Source organism: Pelmatolapia mariae, linkage group LG3_W (assembly GCF_036321145.2).
Source record: "Pelmatolapia mariae isolate MD_Pm_ZW linkage group LG3_W, Pm_UMD_F_2, whole genome shotgun sequence".
In the NCBI taxonomy this organism is placed as follows: Eukaryota; Metazoa; Chordata; class Actinopteri; order Cichliformes; family Cichlidae; genus Pelmatolapia; species Pelmatolapia mariae.
The window spans coordinates 50,977,555-51,000,336 of NC_086229.1; positions in this window are offsets into that span (position 1 = coordinate 50,977,555).

Below are 22,782 nucleotides of genomic sequence, written 5' to 3' on the forward strand. Positions count from 1 at the left end.
CAGTGATTTTGCTTCTAGTTTCCAGTTTTCTAAGTTTAGTTTGGTTTTTGTGAGTTTATGTTTTATGAGTCATGCATTTGGGTCCAATCCTGCCTGCCACGCAGCACATATCGTGATATAAAACTCAGAAAACTATTTCAAGAACCACCAAACAGCTAAAACTGCAAATGAGAGCAGGTGAACAGATTCCACACAAAGTGCAGACCCATCGAATCAGAATCTGTGAGATGTTGGATTTCTCACCCAAAGGCAAGTATGCAGAGAAGCGGTCGGGGCTGAAAGTCGACATCTAACAGATTCTGAAGCTGCAGGTTTCATCATTCCGGCCAAAATTCACTGAGCCAGCAGCAAAAGAAGATTCAAACTACAATGTATGATGAACATTGTGATGAATTCCCTCTTACTTTGGCTGTTTTACTTCCACAATGATAAAATCACACTTTCTGCACAGCGCTTTCTCTCTATCTCAGTGTACTGTTTCCCATTTCAAATCTCTGTTTTTTGCATTATGCGCTTCCTTAGCACGCACCAGTCTACTGTTGTGTACAGCGCTGTTAGCCACTGTTATTGTTGCTTTGTTTTTGGGGTTTTTTTTTAGAAATGACCTGCAACAAAGCCATGATGATGCCAAATTGCAAAACATTTAACTGTGTCTCTAATTCAACCTCTATCTTTGCTTTGCTTCACTTCAGCAGCATCAGGTAAAGTTCATATGTTGATTCATGATTTTCTTCCATTTTAGTTCTACTGCAGAATATTTTTAAGGTTAACTGCTATAGAAATTCAGGCTAGAAAAATCTCCTTCATGTTTTCCTGTGTTTTATCCTCAGTTACTTTGACACAAAGGCATCTGCTGTGATGTTTACAGCTCTGAAGTCTCGCAAGTGCCAGTACTGATAAATGATCAGAATTATAATATTTCTGACCATCTGAGGCAAAATTGAATCAAACTTGTGAATTGGAATCGATTCTAGAAATCAGTGACGATACCCGACCTTACTGCATGTGCTGATACATTATTGAATCAAATGAATGTACAACATTACTCGCTCCACTCCCAAAAGTTTGATTCTGTTCATCGTGACATTGCATTTTCAGTGTGCGAAACATTCCATTAGTCATTTGGATGAGTGACGACAAGTGGATGACACAAATCCACGATGAGACAATGAGTGGATGACGAGAAAACGCTCCAGATGAACAGAATCAGCCTTTTGAGATTCACTTACCTGAGTGATTGAGCAGGCATCAAGACAATCTGGGATTACAGGTAAACATGGGGTTCTGATCAATTCATTAATCGTGCAACTGTTTCATTTGTTAATTTATCATTGTCACATGTTTTTATTTGAATGCAAATAAACTTTATTTGAATTATACTTGGAAAGTCAGAGTGGGATGGAGTGCAGCTCTAATATGTTTTGAGCAAATAATCACATGAACAGGAGTCAACAGAGAAGAGAAGAGAACATAATGAAAGGTTGGTGTTCGTTTGATTTTTATAAAATTAAGTGAAATTACCAAAACAATATTTATTTGTAATAGTACTGTATGGTTTTTAAAAATTCTGCAGTTTTCTGACTAACTGTGTACTAACTGTGCACCATTAACACTGCGGATGGACAGTTTAAATGCCTTCTCATCTTTCATGTAGTAATATGTCATGCTTATGCATGAAATAAACACAACAAGAAACAAAGAAGGGTACCACAAAGTTTATATGTGTTTAAGTTCTTTAGGTTTAAGTTCACCATATTGTGAAAGAAAATAAAAAACTTGAAAAGAATTCTTGAGGGATATTTTAATGTCCTTTAAACACATGCAGCTTTGCATATTTCCTGCTACTGAGGAAATATCTCATGCAAAACTAAGATCACAAAAGAGCTGAGACAGTGACAGATGATGCCTTTAATGCCTCTGGTTCATTTGGATATGCCAAGCTCTGCACATGATTTAAATACTAAACACTTTTTGTCCTAATGAACGGACAAAATAAACTACAGCAGGTGGATCAAGCCAAATGAGGTGCATCTTGCATTTTGTGTAGTGTGTGGTAGTCAATAAAGAAATGCATGACATGGGTGAAGATTTAGGTGTGTGTCTATGTTATGCATGTGTATGTCAAAATAATTTCCATTGCTGAATTGTTTTTCCCAGTTTGTCATTGTCACACTTCAGGCTAAGCAATGATGCTGTACTTTCTTAAAAACATTTTATGAATGAAAAAAAAAATCTACCTCTATATTAAATTCAATGAAATTAAAAGTTGATAAATAAATGTCTCATTTTGGATTTCTTTTTTTTTAACTGAGTCAAAGTAGGAGTAGTAGAGTTCAATTTAAAATACATATATATATATATTTTTTTTTTTTTCAGATGTTGGCAAACTCATCATTTTCCTCTCAGTCCTCTTTGCATCTGTACTGTCTCATCTCTGAACCGATCCTACATCTATCGTGGATTTAGCATCACTGCCATCATCCTCGTCCTCCCCATCTGCATCCTCATCCTCCAACATGGTCTCCAAGAATGGAGGAAAAAAGGCTCCACCTTCATGGAAGTACTGAGTCACTCTGACTGCTTCACCTACAACATTGCCATCATGGACCTGTTTGCTGTCTTATCGTGTATCTTCAGGTATTGCGGTAGCATCATGAAATATTTAAACATGTTATCCTGGGCGTTCTTTTTTTACTCTTTCTCCTGCTTTGGACAGATATTCTTTCACATGCTGACTTGTGTGGAGCACTACATGGCTGCTGTTCATCCCATCACTTATCGGAACTTAAGGAAAGAAAGATGGGTCAGAATCAGGAATATCAGCATAGGCTGTGTTTGGCTGCTTTGCTTTGCAATAACAGGTTTCATAATGATAGAAGATGTCATCCTCCCCATTGTGAATATATGTGTCGTGACATTGTCTTTAACCGTCTCCTCCTTCTGCAGTCTTTCTGTTCTCTGTGTTTTAATTCATTCAGGCCCAAGAGAAGAGAGCAGAGACAGGGACAGGGTTGACCAATCAAAGAAGAGAGCATTTTACACCATTGTGACCATACTGGGAATGCTGGCATTGAAATCTCTCTGGCATCTGAATTGGTCTGTGGTGTATATTACAGGAGGACTTAATGGATGTATTTTAATGTCATGGAGTCCCTGGTTTAGTCTTCCCAGAAACCTCTTGTTGCCTCTGCTGTTTTTATACAGAAAGGGTAAATTTGTGTGTTGCAAGAACAACATGCAAAGAAATTAAAGAGCACATGTGTTAGAGTACATTAAGAAAAAAATTGATCATCATTGTTCATTTTGAGAGAAAATTTGAAATTGAATTGAATAGTTGAAAACTGTTGCTGCTTCAACATAAACTGCCTATATCATTGATCATTTTGAGAATAAAGTTGAAATTTCAAGTAAAAACGTTGTTATTCGTGATTAGTTAAAATTAGGAGATTACTGTTGTTTTAACAAAGACTGGCACCACTGCAATACTCTGTACAAAATGCCTTCTTTATGAGGTGAGTTAATAAAACAAATGGATCAGTCATCTTGTGATACAACATTCATCCTCTGTTGCATGAGGGTGTAATAGTTAAAAATCTTTCATCTGACCTTTACCAGCCATTTAATTTTATACAAATCTGTACAACTCTTAAACGTCCTTATCCTGATCACCCCTCAGTGGTTAAAAGTGAACTCATTTCATTCCTTGTTGCTAAAACAGATTCTGAGGTCACATTTCATTAAGTCAGAGGGTACAGCAACCGTGGCAGTTTGTAATTAAACAACTGAAACCTTTACATTTTGACTTTATTCTCAAAATGATCAATAACATTTTGTTCCCTCAATATGATCCTAATTCTAATGGTACCCTAATAGTAACTTCTATTACTCTTTCTCTTTGCATTCCTCTGATTACTTTACAGTCTTCCCCTGCTGTGCCCTATTTCCTGCTTTTGATTAGATACACATAGGATACACAAATAGGATACACATAAAACATTTCCTGTATATTACAGTATACATTTGTAATAGAGTGATATAATACTTGTGTGGATTAGAAGCAGTCTTAAAAAGCTAATAAAAAAGCAACAACAATGTTTGTTTGTTTTTTTTGTTTTTTTTGCATATTAGTGTTTGGTCATAGGGGGATGTCTGATTGTTTGGGTTTTGTCTGTATTGTTGCAGGTTATTTACGGTATAATATAAAGTGCCATTAGACAATTGCTGTTGTGATTTGGTACTATATGAATAAAATTGAATTGAATTTAATAAAATTGAATAGCAAGATAAAACTTACCGCTTGTGTGTTCAATAGTAAATGCTTAAGTATAGAAACAATACTGAAAAAAATACAATTCAGCATGGAAATTCTGTATCACTTACTCTGTATATGCATGTTTGTATTTATATTCATTAAAGTTTATGTAACAGTTAATCAGTTGTCAAGATTATTTATGCATGTGTTTATTTTCACAAGTCAGTTTGACATTCTCACATTATTGTTCAAATACAAATATAACATTTGAACTCAATTTAGGAGGCATATTTGTGGAGTGGGGTGCATTATATAACCAGCACAGAACATACAGACACATAGAGAGTCGACAGAGGAGAGGCACAAATAGAGAAAACTAGAACACAAAACACTCATAAGGCTGCTGTTCTTTTTTAATTTTTGTAATCGTCTTAGTCTTAAATTTAAAATTTTCATGGATGACTGGAAAACGCAGAAAAAGACTTTATACTGATTTTTAGTTTGCTTGCTTAATAGTTTTCAAACTCATCCAATGCAGAAACTTGAAAACCAGGACTGATGTTATGTGTAAATTCAAAATCATCAGTTGACTAATGACTATATGATGTAACAATAACTGATCAATATTTTGACAGTTGGGCTAGAGCCGAGACAGATGACAATCACCAGTTAACCTAATATGTCGTTGGACTCGGAGGAAGCAGGAGTACCTGGACAAAACACAGATGGACATGATGAGAACATACAAATTCCACACAGAAAGTTCCCAGTGGATTTGAAGCCAGGACTTTCTTGTCTGTTATGGAGGCAACCACAGAACTACAGATGGACTGATCTTTTTGTAGTGGAGTTTTTCCTTATTGTGTCATGTGCTGTGTGCAGCCAGGAATGGTGGACCCAAAAGTGCAGACTCACAGAGGTTAAAAGGTGAACTCAAACACAGCTTTAATGCTGGATGGCAAAAACAAAAAGCTGGCTGAAATGAGAATACAAAAACTAAATTGAAAATAGAAACAAACTAAGCAGGCAGACAGACCGCACAGCATTGGATGAGGGAGCAACACAGACCAAGGAAAACACAGGGCTTAAATACACAGAGGGAGCAAACAGGGAATGGGAGACAGTATGGAATCACAGCTGGGACAAATCAGGCCTGATGAGAGAAGGGAAGCAAAACCCAACATATTGCACACAGGATAGGGATTATCAAAAATAATACAGGAAACACAGACTGAACTCAAGACACCTAAGCTTAACCCTAGGGACTGGAGGAATGAAACAGAGACAAGATTCACAAAACACAAGACACGGCTAGACACAGAGGAAGGTAAACATAACTACTAGCACAGAGAAATAAACAAAGGCACATAAACCACACGGAGAATCTAAACTTAGAATAATGCAATAACACATTAAACAAAGAAAACTAGAACATAATGAAATAAACAAAATCTAAGAATCAAAACCACAAAACACTGAGTCGATGACCCAGGCAGCCTAACAGAATGGTCTCTGGGCTGCTTCCTATCTGTGTCAGCAGGCCTTGTAAGAGAGTCTGATTGGTCTGCAGTGAGAGACCCAGGAGGAAGCGAAGGAACAAATCCAGGTGTCCATTTGAACACAGCACTCTGGTACAAGTGTATTAACAAAGACTCTTCGATCTGTAGTGAGGCTGTTTGCTCTTCTTCCAGCAGGTTGATACCAGAGCTGGTGAGTGTCAGATGGACATGATGGACATTGGTTCATTATAAATGCAGTGAGCTGTTATATATGATAGTTGAATTGTAGTATGAGATGTCAGTTGTTTTAGAAACAAGCAATACAATAAATCAAAAATGAAACAATAGATGTTCTTTGGGTTCACACATCAACAAATGTGATGCTGTCACTCCACAGTTCTTTGAGACATCACCATTAAATGCTCTGCTTCTTCTCCTTCAGCAGTTTACACATGAAAAACTGGACAGCCATACTTCTTGTTATGTTATGTTTTGTTTTGTTTTACATTTGATACACAGTTTATAATTGAAATTTTTTTAAATGAGATTTTCTAACAATTTCAAACAATGAAAAAGCCCAAAACAGCATGTAGTAGTAGCAAGTAGTTCAAACCATATTTGCTGATTCTGAATTTATAAATAATATTTTTCAAAAAAAATTGTTATGCAAGCAAGAAAAAGGTGGAGGAAGGGTTCACAGATTTAATTTGATATATATTCATCAGATTGTTTGGTTTCATTATTTCCTCTTTTGACACCATGTCTGATCCTTGCTTAAGAATTTTTGACCATTTCCAGACTTTACTTTACTTTACTTGCTTTCCATATAGATTTTATGTTTTGAGCTCTTAATTGCACCTACAGAGCTCAGGACTTTCATAACAGACCACGAGTCATTGGCTATTTTATATAAGACATGTTTTCTTTTGTCAGTTGACCAGTGTGTCATCTCTTTAATTTTATTATCATGCCAAAGTTAACAGAACTCTATCCTTAAACTATTCCGTCTTCTCTTTCTCAGTTTTGAGTCTCCAAAGAGAACGATTTCAGTCTGTCTGTGTGGAAACTTCCAACAATAACCAAATAAAGAATCACCAAGAATAATGGGTCCATGTATAATATTTTTCTATATTTACTAGTAATTTAAAAAGTAAAAATCTTCATCAGCGTTGTGCTTCAGTCTGCAGCTTCACTTTCTGCACCATGTGAATGCTCTATATATGTTTTGCAGGTGCTGACACGCCTTCATGGCTCAGACTGGTTATACTAACAGAGCAGACTTCAGATGTGTTAGATTCCTCATGACTTACTGTTAGCACTGTGTTCTTTTAATGCTTTAACACTAAAAACAATGAGCTGAATCTCATTTCCCTCATCACTATTTTGCAGTCTTTAGGCCCAGGCAACTTGGAGTCATCGAGCTGACCATGAGCTCGTCTGTATATCAAAGTGTTCTTGAGTCAAATGTGAGGCCATGTTTATGACAGCTAAAACTTGCTCTTCACTGGGTCATGAGACCGTGTCATTCAAGTTAGTTCACCTAAAAGTAATTCTACAACCTACTCCATCGAAGTGTTTTTGTTAATTGCATCTTTGACACTGCAATATGCCATTTGTAGTTATTCATCTTAGAGTTGCATCATAGTCATTCTATTATGTAAAGTGTTTCCATAATTATTAGAAGTTTGTTTGTTTTTTTATTCTTGTTTCTGTTAATTTATAGAAATCTGTAGCCTGCATGGTGAAAAAAATGTGAAGGGTTCAGAAATTCCTGACTGAATATAACAGAGCTGTAAACAACTGAGCCTCTGACTGAATTTACTCACTCTGTGTGCTGAAGGGTGGGGTCATGTTGCTGTTGGTGCAAAGTCTGAGATGGAGTTAGATTTCAAAGTGGGAGCAAACGCATGTTGGATCAAAGTTTATGTTTGCAGAGTCTTCTCAGGTGTGATTTACTTGAAAACCAGTTTTAGTTTTATAAATAACAAATGAATTCAGAAAATGGAAGAACTTCATGAATCATTTCACATTTACCTCTGTGGAAAAGAAACACAGCATACTCTAAGCAGAATATTTAAAGAAGAACAGAAATATAGATTTGTTATACGCAGATAGGAAGTGATTTCACTTTTAACATGTAATTATCTTTAGTCTTTTCACTGTGCAGACCTCATTCTGTTAAGTTCCTTTAAATGAATGAATCACTTTGACTCAAATCATTTTGAACATCAATTGTGATTGAGGGACCTAACAAAGAAATTGAAATTACTCTAAATTCATAAAAGTTTTGTTTTTAGGTTTTCCCAGTGAGTGGTGATTCACAGAGATAATTATTTTAACCAACGCTTCACTGCAATGAAATTAAATTTTAAAAACCATCTAAATGATTTTCTTAACAGAGAATTTGGAATCACTGGTATTTTATCTGTCAATTTTAATTTATCAACACGATAAATATATTTTTTGCTGTAAATAGTCTAGATTCTACCTTCTTTGGGTTAATCCATTTATATCTGTGATGATAAATAGTTAGGGATTGACAGACTTGTACCCAAATCCTATAAATGTATATAAGCTGTACAAACTCTCGAAAAGCAAACAAATTTACTGAAATCGCTAACTGTGAGTTAAATTGCAGGTTAATATGTTTTTTCTTTTCTTTTTTCTTAAATGATGGTTATTACAACAGAAAACATTTAGCAATAAAGGTGATTCCAAAAACTCCAAAGAAACTCAAACCCCTGAGACCAAAACCAAGAACCATGACAGTTACACTGATGTACAAAGTTGTTTCCAGGAACAACTTACTGCAGAATGTTTTTCCTTTCTCTGGAAAGAACTTTACGCTTCTTATTTTTATACTCCCACTTACTCTTTTTAATGTATTTTCAGGTCACATATTGAGGACTGGCCCCAATCTCCAAACCTGAAGTTAAAGACTAAAAAATTTTCAAACACCCTCCAAATTTTCACTACAAATTTTTCAAACTGTTCCTGACAATTAAAGATTACACTATAAAAAAATCTCCCTCTCAGTCTGTGCTATGAGCAGCTCATCTCGAGGGTTCATCTTGCTGATGTATTCAAGGATGCTCCATGTTCCATTCTGGATTGTGGCTATGACACTCATCCTCGCCCTCCCTCATTTAATTTCTCATTTAGCCTCAGAGTGATTGACTTTAGATGGAGACCTCAGTGCACTGTAAACAGTTTTTGTTTGTTATTACACCTGGGTTCTAATGACTGGATGAGCAAACCTATTGATGATTTGAATGTTATTTCTACCATTCAGCTGTCTTCTATAAGCACCTGTCTCCTGTAGGAAGTACATGGCTGTGATGGACCTCTGTGCATCTGTCTCACAGTTCCTGCTGGCCTGTCAAATACCCATGTACTTGTAGCTGTCTTTTATATGACTGCTTTCTGTTAAAGCCACCCCATTGAGTCACATTCCCACACTTTGCACCATTCTGCCCCATGGGGCCACATTTGTCCCATCTGAATGACATCCTTATATCCTCATGTGTAGATCCTGCTGAGTGGATCACTGTACCAACGTCTTGTTCACTCCTGGCATAAAGCTTGATGACATCCATGTGCAGGTGGTCTCTGATGGTCACCAAAATCCCGAATCTATATCTGTTTCCACTCTTTTTGAAAAGATGGCTTAGCGGGTTAACACCTATGCAGTAAAGCAGCAGTCCAGTGCATTACGTTGATATAGCCCACATTTAATGGTAACTGCCTCGGAGTTGGCCTCCAGTCGTTGTTTCCATTGTGCCACTGAGTTCTGGTTAAATATGATTATTCCAATATCCATGTGTGGGGCACTAAATCATAGGCTTGTGTGTGGGTGATGCTCAGGTTGGGCTGTGTGTACTGACTCATTCAAGGTTATAACACAGAGGAATCGAACTTTTTTTTTCCAGAAAACTGTGCCTTGGTCAGTTTGCTGTTTATGTCTTTTTTGTGGTGAACTCAAATAATTAGTATTTTTTCTTTAAGCGATTTTAAAACTGTGTCTGAACATGTCAGCGTGGCTCTTCTCATAACAAAGATATGCTATCGAAGTTGGCAGGAGTCGACGCATGAGGCCTAACAGTTTAAAGTCAAAACTCAGGATATGATTCAGAAATGAAAAACCTCTCAAAGTGGTTGATAATTAAACATTTTAGAAGCACTTAAACTGAACCTTTAAACCATTCTTCTCTGTTATCATCACAGAAGAGTCGAGTGTGGTACCAGCCTTCCAGTTTTGGATGAGCCAGTCAATGAACAATGAAGTTATAGTAATGAGTTGTCTAATTCCAGTGCACTCAACTATGAGCAGTCAGTGCATTTACTCATACATTTTCTCTTAACATATTACTCCAGCATTGTCGTCCCTTCACTGGTTCTCAGTACAAAAAAGAACTGATCATCTTTTTATTTCTATTTTTTTAATATTTTAAAAGTTTTAAAAGTTTAATAATTTACCTCATCAGCAAATGTCAGATTTTCTCTATGGTCTCTCAGTTATCAGGTTTAAAGGTCTTTAAGGGTTTTCTTTTTGATTGTTTGTTTTGTTTAATGGGATTTGCTATGATGAAAATTGTAAAATTATGGTTAAAAAGGACAAGACTGTGGGATGGAAAAGACAAAGAAGAAAGAGAAGTTGGGGAGAAGTTACAAGAAGGAGAGGGAGAGGAAAAACAGAGGTGAAGCAGATGGATTGATAGAAAGATGGAGAGAGAGAAACGTTGAGAATCTGCTGCAACACCTGCCAAAAAAAACCCCCAGAAACCATGGCAACAACTAACATATGAATAAACAACAGTAAATAATAAATAATAAATTTCACTGAACAGCACACAGCACCAATAATACAAAATATTTTTAGAGGCAGCAGCCGGCCAGGATAGTGGGTGTCTGTGAATACTTGTGCTAGTATTCACAGTATTCACTAGTGTCTAATAGTGGCTGTGGGGAGCCAAAGCCCTGCCCCACCAGGATGTGAAACATGCATTGGGCAGCCCTTGGTCCCAGAAATCCAGAGGGACCAGGGCGGGGTCAATCTTTTTAACTCTTATGTTACGTTCCTGCACCCCTAGACTAGGGGGGAACACCCCCAGAGCTTGAGAGACCAAGGAGGACCAACACAGGGACAAGACCTGACATGAACCACAGACATAGAAACATATATGTGTATGCGCATGAACCCGTATTATTCAATTCAATTTGTTTCAATTCAATTGTATTTATACAGTGCCAAATTAAAACAACAGTCACCTCAAGAGACTTTATATTGTACGGTAGACCCTACAATAATACATGCAGAGAACAGCATTACATTTTGTAGGATTACATTTTTTTAAAAAATAAAACTTCACTCAACTCCAAAATCTTCACATATGTGAGAAACATATCTCATGTATCAACATAAGATGTATTAACATTGTGTTCTACATCAATTCTACTCTAGTGCTTGAAATAACCACTTTCAATGACAGGTTACCTTCAAATTTATACGTGGAAAAAAGTTAAGCAAAAAAAATAAAATAAAAAGAAGAAAGAAATTTTCCTCAGGACTATGTGGAGAAAGAAAATGAGCATAGCTTCACAGCTTCTATGGGGATTAAAAGGTTATGTTTCAGCCAGCTGCTGATATAACCAATCAAAGGCACTTGATCACCCACATACATGGCCACCATTATCAGTGCAGAAGTTTTAACGATTTGTTGGTCTTAAGCACTCAGGTGCGTTAACACAATGCCACCATTTTCCTGGTGGTGGACCCCAAGATCAAAGTATGAAATGCTCATACAAACTGTGAAAAATCCAGGAACAACATTTCATCCCAGTTACTGTTAAATGTTAAAGTTATAGTCAAGCAACAACGGAAAAACACTGGCGAAGTACGGCTTATTCTAAGTGCTGTCAGGAGAAAATCTCTCCTCCTGCTTAATTAAAGTTGTTGTATGAAGCACAGTTTGAAGCTTCTTGAAAAGGTTATTAATATACTTACATTTTTTTGTCATGCTTATCAAACACGTTTTCTTTTGCAGTCACAGGTGTGACTTGAAAAGCAAAACTACACACATGAACACTCACAATTACACGGCTGATGAAGCTGCTTGATTTGGATACACATAAAAAAACTGTCAGCACATCATTTGAATTTTTTACAGTGTTCATCCTAATGGACAACAGTGCCGCGTGTGCAGATACATTATTTAATCAAATAAATGTAGAACATTACTCTAGCATTATAGATAAACATAAAGTTCTGATCAATTCATTGAGCGTGCAATTATTCCTTTATTAATTCATCATTGTCACATTTTTTTATGCAAATAAACTATATTTGAATTGTATTTGGAGAGAGAGAGTGGAGTGGATGACAGCTTTAATATGTTTTGAGCAAATAATCAAATGAACGGGAGTCGACAGAGAAGAGAAGAGAAGAGAAGAGAAGAGAAGAGAAGAGAAGAGAAGAGAAGAGAAGAGAAGAATCATAAGGTTGGTGTTCCTTTGGATTGTAAAAATTCAAAATAAACAAAGTTTATTTTCAATTACACTTCCTGTTGTAAATTGTTGAGTGTGTGTGTTTGTTATGTGGCTAGTGACAAGCAGTACTATTTTGTAAACACTATAGTTTTCTAAGTCTGTACAACTTGTTTTAAATTTTCAGAATGTATAATATCATACGGGTTTTGAGTCAGTGCATGTCAAAAAAAGAAACCCACCTTGAACACTGGGGATAGACAGTTTATGTATAAAATATTTTATATAAAATATTTAAATAGATTATGTGTTTAAGTTCCAAGTCAAAGTCCTTTTAACAGCATATTGTGAAAGAAAATTATAAAAAGTACATATATACAAAGAATTCTTGAGGGATATTTTAATGTGCTTTAAAGACATGCAGCTTTTCCTGCTACTAAGGAAATACGTCATTTAAAACTATGATCAGAGTTGAGGTGAGACAGTGACAGATGATGCATTTATTGCCTGTGGTATTATTTGAATATACAAAACTCTGCATATTATATATATGTGTGTGTGTGTGTGTGTGTGTGTGTATGTGTGTGTTTACGTCAAAATAATTGTCTTTCCTGTCATGGTTTACCTAGTTTGTCATTGTCACAGTTTTTAATACAAGTAAACGATACTTGAATTGAATGCATTGAGACGGGTGGTGGAGTCAATGGAGTGGTGGAGACATGAAATAGAAAATAGACAAATAAATCTCTCTTTCTTAAACTTATTTTTGTTTGTCCAAGTAGTCAAATTTCCCAGAAAATTAACTGTGAGACATAGCCATCATGCAGAACCATTACTAATATTTTTTATTTCCACTGACTGAATTTGATATGGCATAACCTTTAATAATCTTATTTCCCATATGTTTCTCTTACACTTTGCTTAGACGTTGGCACAATGAAAAATATTGATTAAAGAATAATTAGTTGGCAAAATGATAGTATCATATTCTGTATTACATAATTCACCAAACATACCGCAATATTAAAACTCTATGCTCAAGTATTACTGAAAAATACAAATAAAAAGTAAGTAAACGCAGAAAGAGCAGAAATTTGTGGAGTTGTTTTTTTCTTAAAATTGTAGCGGGCCAGGGCTGTTCGGGGATTTGTTATTGACATTTATGTTCTGTTTTGCAGTTCTGTTTGTTTATGTTGCCATGGTTACAGGTGACGCACCCTCTGCGACTGTGTGTTTCCGGGTGAGAGAGCGCCATTTTGTGTGTTGTTGTTGTTGCTGTGCTGTTGCCGCGCTGAGCAGTTGGCTAGCGGCAGTGTTCTCCAGTAAAAGCTGAATAAACGGCTGTGCTCCCGGGCTAACACGGCGGGAAGCAAGACCGAACGAAACCTCTGTCTCCTCCTTGTCTGAGCTCGCCACATTGGTGTCAGAAGTGGGATAGCTCACCCTCGCCGGAATGGAGAGAGACACTCAGAGGCTGGAGCAAGCCGTCGAGGAGAGTATTCGCTGCTTGGGAAGCTGGCGATTGAAGAGAGAGGAAGCGAGTGGCCGGCCCGCCGCGACCGAAGCTAGGGCAATGCTTCATGGGCTGCCTCTGTCGGCCGACACACCGGGCCCCCGACAGCGAGCAGTGACGCCTGCAACACCAGCTAAGGTACCGAAATATAACCCCGGGCTAACCCCGCTAGAGCCCTACCTCTCACAAGTACGGCTAGCCGCGAGACATAATGGCTGGAGCGACGAAGAGGCTGCTACACACCTAGCGCTAGCATTGGAAGGAGATGCACTGCAGGTACTCCATGACCTAGCCCCGTCAGAGCAGCATGAGCTCCAGGCCCTCATCATAGCACTCGAGAGGCGATTTGGGCAGCGGCACTCCACTGATCAGAGCAGGGAGCAGCTGACCAACCGGAGCCGTAGGCCGGGGGAGAGCCTGGGCACTTTTGCAGCGGATGTGTTGCTGTATGCTCGTCGTGGCTACCCAGAGTTCCCAGCAGCAGCCCGTGAGGAGCTTAGCCTGCATGCTTTCCTGCGAGGACTTTTTCCAGAGCGACTACGCCAACACGTCCGCCTGGCCATGCCTCAAACTCTCCGTGAGGCACTCCTCGAGGCTGAAAGGGCTGAGCTGGTGCTCGCCTCACCACCTAACCAGCAGGTGCCCCCCTCAAACTACCCCCAAATCAGAGCCGCAGACTGCGACGGGGAGGGGGAGGTCCCGGAGGTATGCCAGCTGCAGCCCTCGGTGCCCTGGAGGCGTCCCCGTCGACCGACCGACCGCTGCTACCGGTGCGGTGAGCCTGGCGCCCGCCCCGAAGGCCAGAACTATGTGGCCTCAGGGGGATGAGAGTGGGAGCGTCACAGCGAGGGGACCACCGCTCCAGCTTCCTGCCCCCCTCCAAGAACGATGCACGGTGGCGGGCCTAGTCGGGCACCTCAAGGGACTCTACCTGAGCTGCTGTGTTGAGGACCAGCCCTGCCAAGCCCTGGTGGACACGGGGTCCACCATTTCCCTAATACGACCTGGTGTGTTTCCTGGAACATCCGGGCCGCTTGTGATGGGTTGGTCACCCACCGACACCCAGCTGATGACAGTGACGGGGGAGAGAACTGACATGCGGGGGAAGAAACCGTTGCGGATCCGAGTGAAGGATCTGGAGCTGGTGCACGACTTCTGGCTTGCTGACATCCAAGAACAGTGCATCATCGGCCTTGATCTGCTGACCCACTGGGGGGCCTGCGTTGACACCGCGAAGCTGGCTATCACTCTTGGTACAGAGACTCTGGCCCTCCAGTGCGGTCAAAAGCAGGGAACCGGAGACTGCAGGCAGACTCGGCTGGTTCAGCACACCATCGACACCGGCTCTGCTCAACCCATCTGTCTGCGCCCACGCCAGCTGCCCCTCTCGAAACGGCAGGGAGAGCAGGCCCAGGAGGCACGGGGCGTGGCTACTGCTCGGGCCACAGCCGGCGGAGGGGGATGGCTCTCGTTGACCATGCAGCAGCTGAAGCAGGAGCAGGAGGCTAATGCGACGTTGGTTCAGGTGGGGGCCTGGCTGGAGGCAGCACGACGCCCAGGCTGGACAGGGGTGTCAGGACAGGGGCCCGAAGTGAAGGCCTACTACTCCCAGTACAACAACCTGGAGACCCACGACGGACTCCTGTACCGGAGATGGCGGGCCCCCGGGCAGGGCAGAGATCTCCTGCAGCTGTTGGTGCCTCGGACGCTGCGGTCGCATGTACTCGAGATCGTCCATGGCTCGGTGGGGGCCGGCCACTATGGGAATGCCAAAACTCTCCGTCGTCTCAGGGGACAGTTCTACTGGTCTGGTTGTCGACGGGATGTGGAACTTCATGTGCACTGCTGTGACACCTGTACGGCACGGAAGGGCCCCACTCAACGCTTCACTGCCCCCCTACAGCAGCATCGGGTGGGGGCCCCGATGGAGAGAGTGGGAGGAGACGTCCTAGGCCCTTTCCCCGTCCCCAAGGCAGAGAACCGGCGCGTGTTGGTGGCCAGGGACTGCTACAGGAGGCTGAGGGAGCGGCCGCGAGTGGTTCATGACTACACCCGCCAGGCCCAGGTCAGTGCCGGAGTACGACAGAAAAGAGCCTGCGACACCAGGTGCCAAGGGGGAGCTTTCGTGCCTGGCAACAAGGTTTGGGTGTACTGCCCGGTTCGTAAGAGAGGGGTGTCCCCCAGGCTGTGCGGTCACTGGCAAGGGCCGGCGGAGGTCGTGGGGCGGCTAACAGAAGTGGTGTACCGGATCCGCATGCCGGGTCCAGGACGCGTGGCGGTGTTGCACCAGGACAGGCTCTCACCCTACTGCCCGCCTGCTCCAGCAGCCACCAGGGCAGAGGATGCTGGTGGCACCCCAGGTTCTCATCCAAGTGACTCTTCCCCTGCTGGTCGAGATCTGCCTGCGCGCCGAAGGAAGACACATGGACATTTGCAGGACTTTGTGTTGGGTAATGGGGTTGTCGGGGACGACTGACCCCTTAGGTGGGGGCTATGTAGCGGGCCAGGGCTGTTCGGGGATTTGTTATTGACATTTATGTTCTGTTTTGCAGTTCTGTTTGTTTATGTTGCCATGGTTACAGGTGACGCACCCTCTGCGACTGTGTGTTTCCGGGTGAGAGAGCGCCATTTTGTGTGTTGTTGTTGTTGCTGTGCTGTTGCCGCGCTGAGCAGTTGGCTAGCGGCAGTGTTCTCCAGTAAAAGCTGAATAAACGGCTGTGCTCCCGGGCTAACACGGCGGGAAGCAAGACCGAACGAAACCTCTGTCTCCTCCTTGTCTGAGCTCGCCACAAAATGTTTTCAAACCCATAATTTAGTGTAATTTACCTTACAGCATTTTAGCATATCTATCTGATGCCTATGGATGCTTGTTTTCCTCCACCAGAGCCAGGCAGAAGTAAGTCAAAAAGTCGAGCAAAATAATGGATCATTATCTCAAAATGTAGAAGTTATGTGCCTCAAATTGTCTGACTTACTTGCTGATTAGATCAAAATATCACATTTCAATGTGAGCCCCACTCTTGAACACGTGACACTCATCTGTGCATCAAAACTTGGGGCCTCTTTAGTTGGCGGTGAGGTTGTCACCATCTTCTAAGGGTCATCCCTGCTCTGCATGTGGGTGGAATCTAGCAAAGGTTGAGGATGAATTCAGCTTAGGTGTCTATCCGGTTTTTAAGTCTGACGTTATTAGCCGTGCCTAAGCCCAAACTCCTCTGCAGGTCCCTAAGTCACACGATCACTGTGGCATCTCTGAGAGTTAAAACCTATCTAAAATTCTTTCATCTGTAATAAAATGATCAGTGTGGTTGCTCTACCAAGTGTAACAGTTAAGTTTAATATCCAGGCATTCATGAAAACAGAATTTATGAAATGTCACGGAGTTAGAAGTTAGCAGGAAGTTAGCTCGCTAGTTTCTATCTAAATATAATATACCATGTTCTGACTGAGGGATTTCCGAAACAAATTAAGATGTACAGATCCGCTATCGCTTCCGACATAAATGAAGACAAGAAAGTAAACAGCAGTGACATTTGTAGGGTTACTGAAGTTGGGTTAGCTGGTATATACTGATGTGCTACATGATATGTTAGCTAACATGTTACAGCTATGTTAGCAATAATATAAACACTGAAGCTGAAGGATGAACGCTAACTTTATTCCACTCAATAAAAGTTAACTTGATGGTTCCCAAAGGTCAGGGACAAACGCAATCTCATGGCAGGATGCTGTAAACGGACCAAACTTCAGTCAGGAGAACAACTGAGATAATATGTCCACAATACGAGTTTAGCCATTAAGCTTGTTCATATTAAATAGAATAAGATACAAAGCGTTAAAACATGTTAAATACAAAACAGCTTTATTAAATGCTGAGCAGTTTGGGCCCGGAAGCAGGATTCATCACGTCATCACTTAAAGACCAGATTATCTAGTGTAGTTTGGAAGTTGACTGAATATTGAGCTGGTTGAAATTTTTCCTCTCTGGTGGAGTTTGGTGGGCCACCCCGAGCTCTTTGGGTTCGGTGATGCTACTACTGCAAGCAATAGAGGGTCTAACCTGCAATCCCAAATGCATTTGCCCTCATGAATGAACTTATGATTATGGACTTTAAAGTCTTTTTCAGCCACTCCACCAACCCAACAGTCTAAGAGCGGTAAAGACCCATATGCCCTGCCATGGAATTATGAGCTTCCTGGAAAATAGCTATCTGCTATTTTCTGCTCTGGGTTCAAATTTTTTGTGACTACATATGGAACTGGACCTGTCGGGGAGAGGACCAGACAACAGGCTCTGTCTGGCTGTCTTTGTTTGGATGTAAGGGGCGGGGTGGATGGTGTTTTGGGACGGGATCAATAGATCAACTTTGGGCATACCTCGGCTGGTAGGAGCCCCTCCCCAAGAACTGAGAAGGTCTCGACTGGAATTGGTTATAGGGATTTGTAATGGCCATCGGAGTTTGGGGGTGCCCTACTGACTCTCGGGATTTTGTGGTGGCGTAATTTAATTTATCAGAGGAGTATTTGGACAGATGTTGGGCCGCCCCAGTTCGGGTCGTGACAGTTATGTTTACATATGTGTATAATTTGTTCTTTCTTAACCTCACACATTATGTATTTCATTATGTTTAGTTTGTTTCTTTTGCATTTTTTATCTTATTTTTGTTTGTATATACTATAAATTTAAAAATAAAAATAAAAATAAAAATAATGAGCCACCTGGAAAATCGAAATCACCGTTCAAGTAATAATAATAATAATAAACTTTATTTATAAAGCACACTTAAAAACCAAGAGTATGCCAAGGTGCTTAACAAGTAACAGAGAGTAGAAGGAAGATAATAGAAATAGGACCAAAGCAAGTACTAGGTATGCAAGCAGGTAGCTGTCACTGATACATAGGAAAGCAACAGGTACAGAGCAAACAAGAAATTAAATGAGCATAAAAGTGCAAAATATAAAATCATAAAAGAAATATTAACTAGAGGGAAAGGCAAGATTGAATAAGTGGGTTTTTAGTCATGATTTGAACAGTGCAATGGAATCAGATGCGCGGAGGTTGAGAGGAAGGGTATTCCACAGTACCGGGGCAGCCAGAGCAAACGCACGGTCACCCCAGGACTTCAGCCGAGATCTGGGTTGGGTCAGAAGTTGTTGAGTGGCAGATCTAAGTGTTCCAGCAGGAGTATGTGGTTTGAGAAGTTCACTAAGATAACTTGGCGCCAATTTATTAATAGTTTTGAACGTAACGAGTAGTATTTTAAATTGAATACAGTACCTTATGGGCAGCCAATGCAAGCTAGCTAGAACAGGAGTAATAGGGCAAAATTTACCTGTCACAATTTACTCGATAAAGCCTATCATTAATCAATATGAAGTGCATGTAGGCCCGCGCTGCTTCAGAGCGCACCAAGTAACCATGAAGTTTTATCATTTGGTTGCAGAGGTAGAAAGTAATGGAGAACAACTACTTCCTACAGTACTTAGATACAATTTCAGGTATCTGTACATTACTTGACTATTGTTTTTGTTCTGACAACGTTTTACTTTTACTCCTTGCATTTTTAAAAAAGGATCTGCATTTTCTATTGCTTACATTTTCAGAATGGGCCCATTATTTCTGCTTTAATGCAATTGGGTCAAATTATTATTTTGTCAATGCAAGTCTTCAAATTGATTTGAGCCTAAACAGTAAGATAAAAAGACATGTTGTGTCCCAAAGTCAGGGGTTAAACATGGGCTGGTGTAGATAATACGAAGAGCATCCCCACACGCTGCCACAACAGGTAATGAAACTCTGGCAAATTTGTCCCCAGGATCAAGATTTGTGTCACGTGCAACATAACTGCAGCATTTACTTTATGTATTTTGGCCTTAAACTCTACCTGCAGTGATATTGTGGGATATTTGTGAATGCCCCCTTAAATACATCTAACCTCCATCCATTCTGCCTCCACCAAGGCCCCTGGTTGAACCAGGGTTTGATGGACCTGTGTGCAACCCATGTCCATCAACACCTGGCGTATACCTCTTTGGCACCTTAATGGAACACTGTGTGTCCCTCCCGAACCGAGGGAGATTTTCGGAGCATTGGTGATGGGGAACACCTGTCCCAATGGCCCCTGCTGTTGCAGTTCTCCTGGCTGCCTGCATCTCCAACACTCAGTGTCTGTGTGGCCCTCCATGGGATGGGTACAGTGCCTGCTCCCACTGAAATCTGGGGATGCAGTTTGGGGAGAAATAGGTCCATAAACTGCTTGAAGACCACTAACCCAAGATTCTTTCTCTGACCTTTCCACTGCCATCAGCTGCCATTTTAAGTTAGAAACTCAAACTTTGAGATACTAACCTGAAAGTACCCGTAGCAGTGCTTGTACACTCTTTATAGACCAAGATGGCGGCACGTGAACAACGCGAGGCTCAGTGTCTCTCCAGAATCTGCTATTTAGCGGTTTTTTATCTACTTTTAACCGGATTATTCATCCAGAATTGCTGTGCGTTGCTGACCTACAGCAGACAAGAGATCCTGGACATCTGGACTCATAACTCCAACAGTTTTATCGCCGATCTCCGACTCATCCCAGAGATCTCCAGAACACCGGAGGCTGTCCACTCTCCCCGGCCGGGCGGAAGTGCACGCAGACGGCGCCGAGAACGTAAACAAAGGCGAGGTAGGCGCAGAGGGCTACGGGTTAAGCTAAAGCTAACACCACATCGACTGCCTTTACCCAGTATTTTCCTTGCCAATGTCCGTTCTCTGGCAAACAAAATGGATGAGATACGGCTCTCCATCACTAACAACAGACGGATTATGGACTCAATGTCATGTTTTTCACCGAAACATGGTTGAACAACAGCTGCCCGGACAATGCTATCGAGTTAGCAGGACGCCACACACACCGAGCCGACAGGCTAGCAGATGACTCTGGCAAGACCAGAGGTGGAGGTTTGTGCATTTATATTAACAATGCTTGGTGCATGAACTCCACTACTACTGAGAGTCACTGCTCACCTAATGCGGAGTTTTTAATGGTCAAATGCAGACCTTATTATCTCCCCAGAGAGCTCACTTCGATCATACTCACTGCAGTATATATCCCCCCCGACGCTAATGCTAGGTTGGCCATGAAAGAACTTTCTGCAGCCATTAACAAACACCAGAATAAACATCCCGAGGCTGCTTTTATTGTTGCTGGCGACTTCAACCACACCAACTTAAAGACAGTCCTCCCCAGATTCCACCAACATGTCTCCTGCCACACCAGAGGAGACAAGACTTTAGACCATGTTTATTCCAACTTGCCTGGAGCCTACAAAGCAACACCCCTCCCCCACATTGGACAATCGGACCATCTCTCCCTGTTCCTCACACCTAGGTATTCACCACTCATCCAACGTGTGAAGCCTGCTGTGAGGACAATTAAAGTGTGGCCAGAGGGGACAGACGCAGTGCTCCAGGACAGATTTAAAAACACAGACTGGAATATGTTCACCAACACAGACCTGGACCAGTACGCCTCATCTGTACTGGATTACATCTCCGAAACCACAGACAGTGTCACCACCCAGAAACGGATCACCATGTACCCCAACCAGAAGCCTTGGATGAACCGGGATGTTCGTCTCCTCCTGAAGGCCCGCAACACTGCTTTTAGGTCAGGAGATGCACACGCCTACAGTACAGCCAGGGTTAATCTAAAGAGGGGGATCAAAAAAGCCAAACACCATTACAAAAAGAAGGTAGAAGAACACTTCTCCAACTCCAACCCCCTACGCATGTGGCAAGGACTCCAGACCATTACAGACTACAGGACCACCAAACCCTCCCCCGCATCCTCTGATGTCTCCTTCCTCAATGAGCTCAACAACTTTTATGCTCGTTTTGAGCAAGGGAACCCCACAACCACAACCAAAACAGACATGACACCAGACCACCAACCTCTGACTCTCTCCCCCACCGATGTAGGTGCGGTGCTGAGCAGGATCAATGTCCACAAGGCTGCAGGTCCTGATGGCATCCCCGGGCGTGTTCTCAGAGCGTGTTCTGGGGAGCTTGCAGGAGTGCTCACAGACATATTCAATCTGTCCTTGGCCCACGCTGTGGTACCGGCCTGCTTCAAATCCACCTCCATCGTCCCGATACCCAAAAACTCCAACCCATCTAGCCTCAATGACTACCGCCCAGTAGCACTCACCCCCATCATCACTAAGTGCTTAGAGCAGCTGGTCTTAGCACACTTCAAATCCTGTCTCCCCCCCACCCTGGACCCCCACCAATTCGCATACCGCCAGAACAGGAGCACAGAGGATGCAGTCTCCATCGCACTGCACTCTGTCCTCTCACACCTGGACAACAACAACACCTACGCCAGAATGCTGTTTATAGACTTCAGTTCAGCATTCAATACAATCCACCCCTCACAACTCATCAGGAAACTGACAGACCTGGGCATCAGTTCCCTCATCTGCAAATGGTTACTGGACTTCCTGACCAACCGTCCCCAACATGTCCGACTGGATAACCGCTGCTCATCAACAATCACAATGAACACCGGTGTACCACAAGACTGTGTGATGAGCCCTTTCCTCTACTCCCGCTTCACCCACGACTGCAGACCTGCTGATGGTTCCAACACCATCATTAAGTTTGCAGATGACACCACGGTGATTGGCCTCATCAGCGACAACGATGAGACCGCCTACAGGGAGGAGGTGGATCGTCTGGCTGAGTGGTGCGACACAAACAACCTGCTGCTTAACACTGAGAAGACTAAGGAGCTCATCGTGGACTACAGGAGGAATGCTGACCCACATCCACCCATCCACATTAAGGGGACGGCTGTGGAGCGTGTGAGCAGCTTCAAGTTCCTGGGAGTCCACATCTCCGAGGATCTCACCTGGACAACCAACTGCTCCAAGCTGGTCAAGAAGGCTCACCAGCGCCTCTTCTTCTTGAGGACTCTGAGGAAGAACCACCTGTCCTCAGACATCCAGGTGAACTTCTATCGCTGCACCATCGAGAGCATCCTGACCAA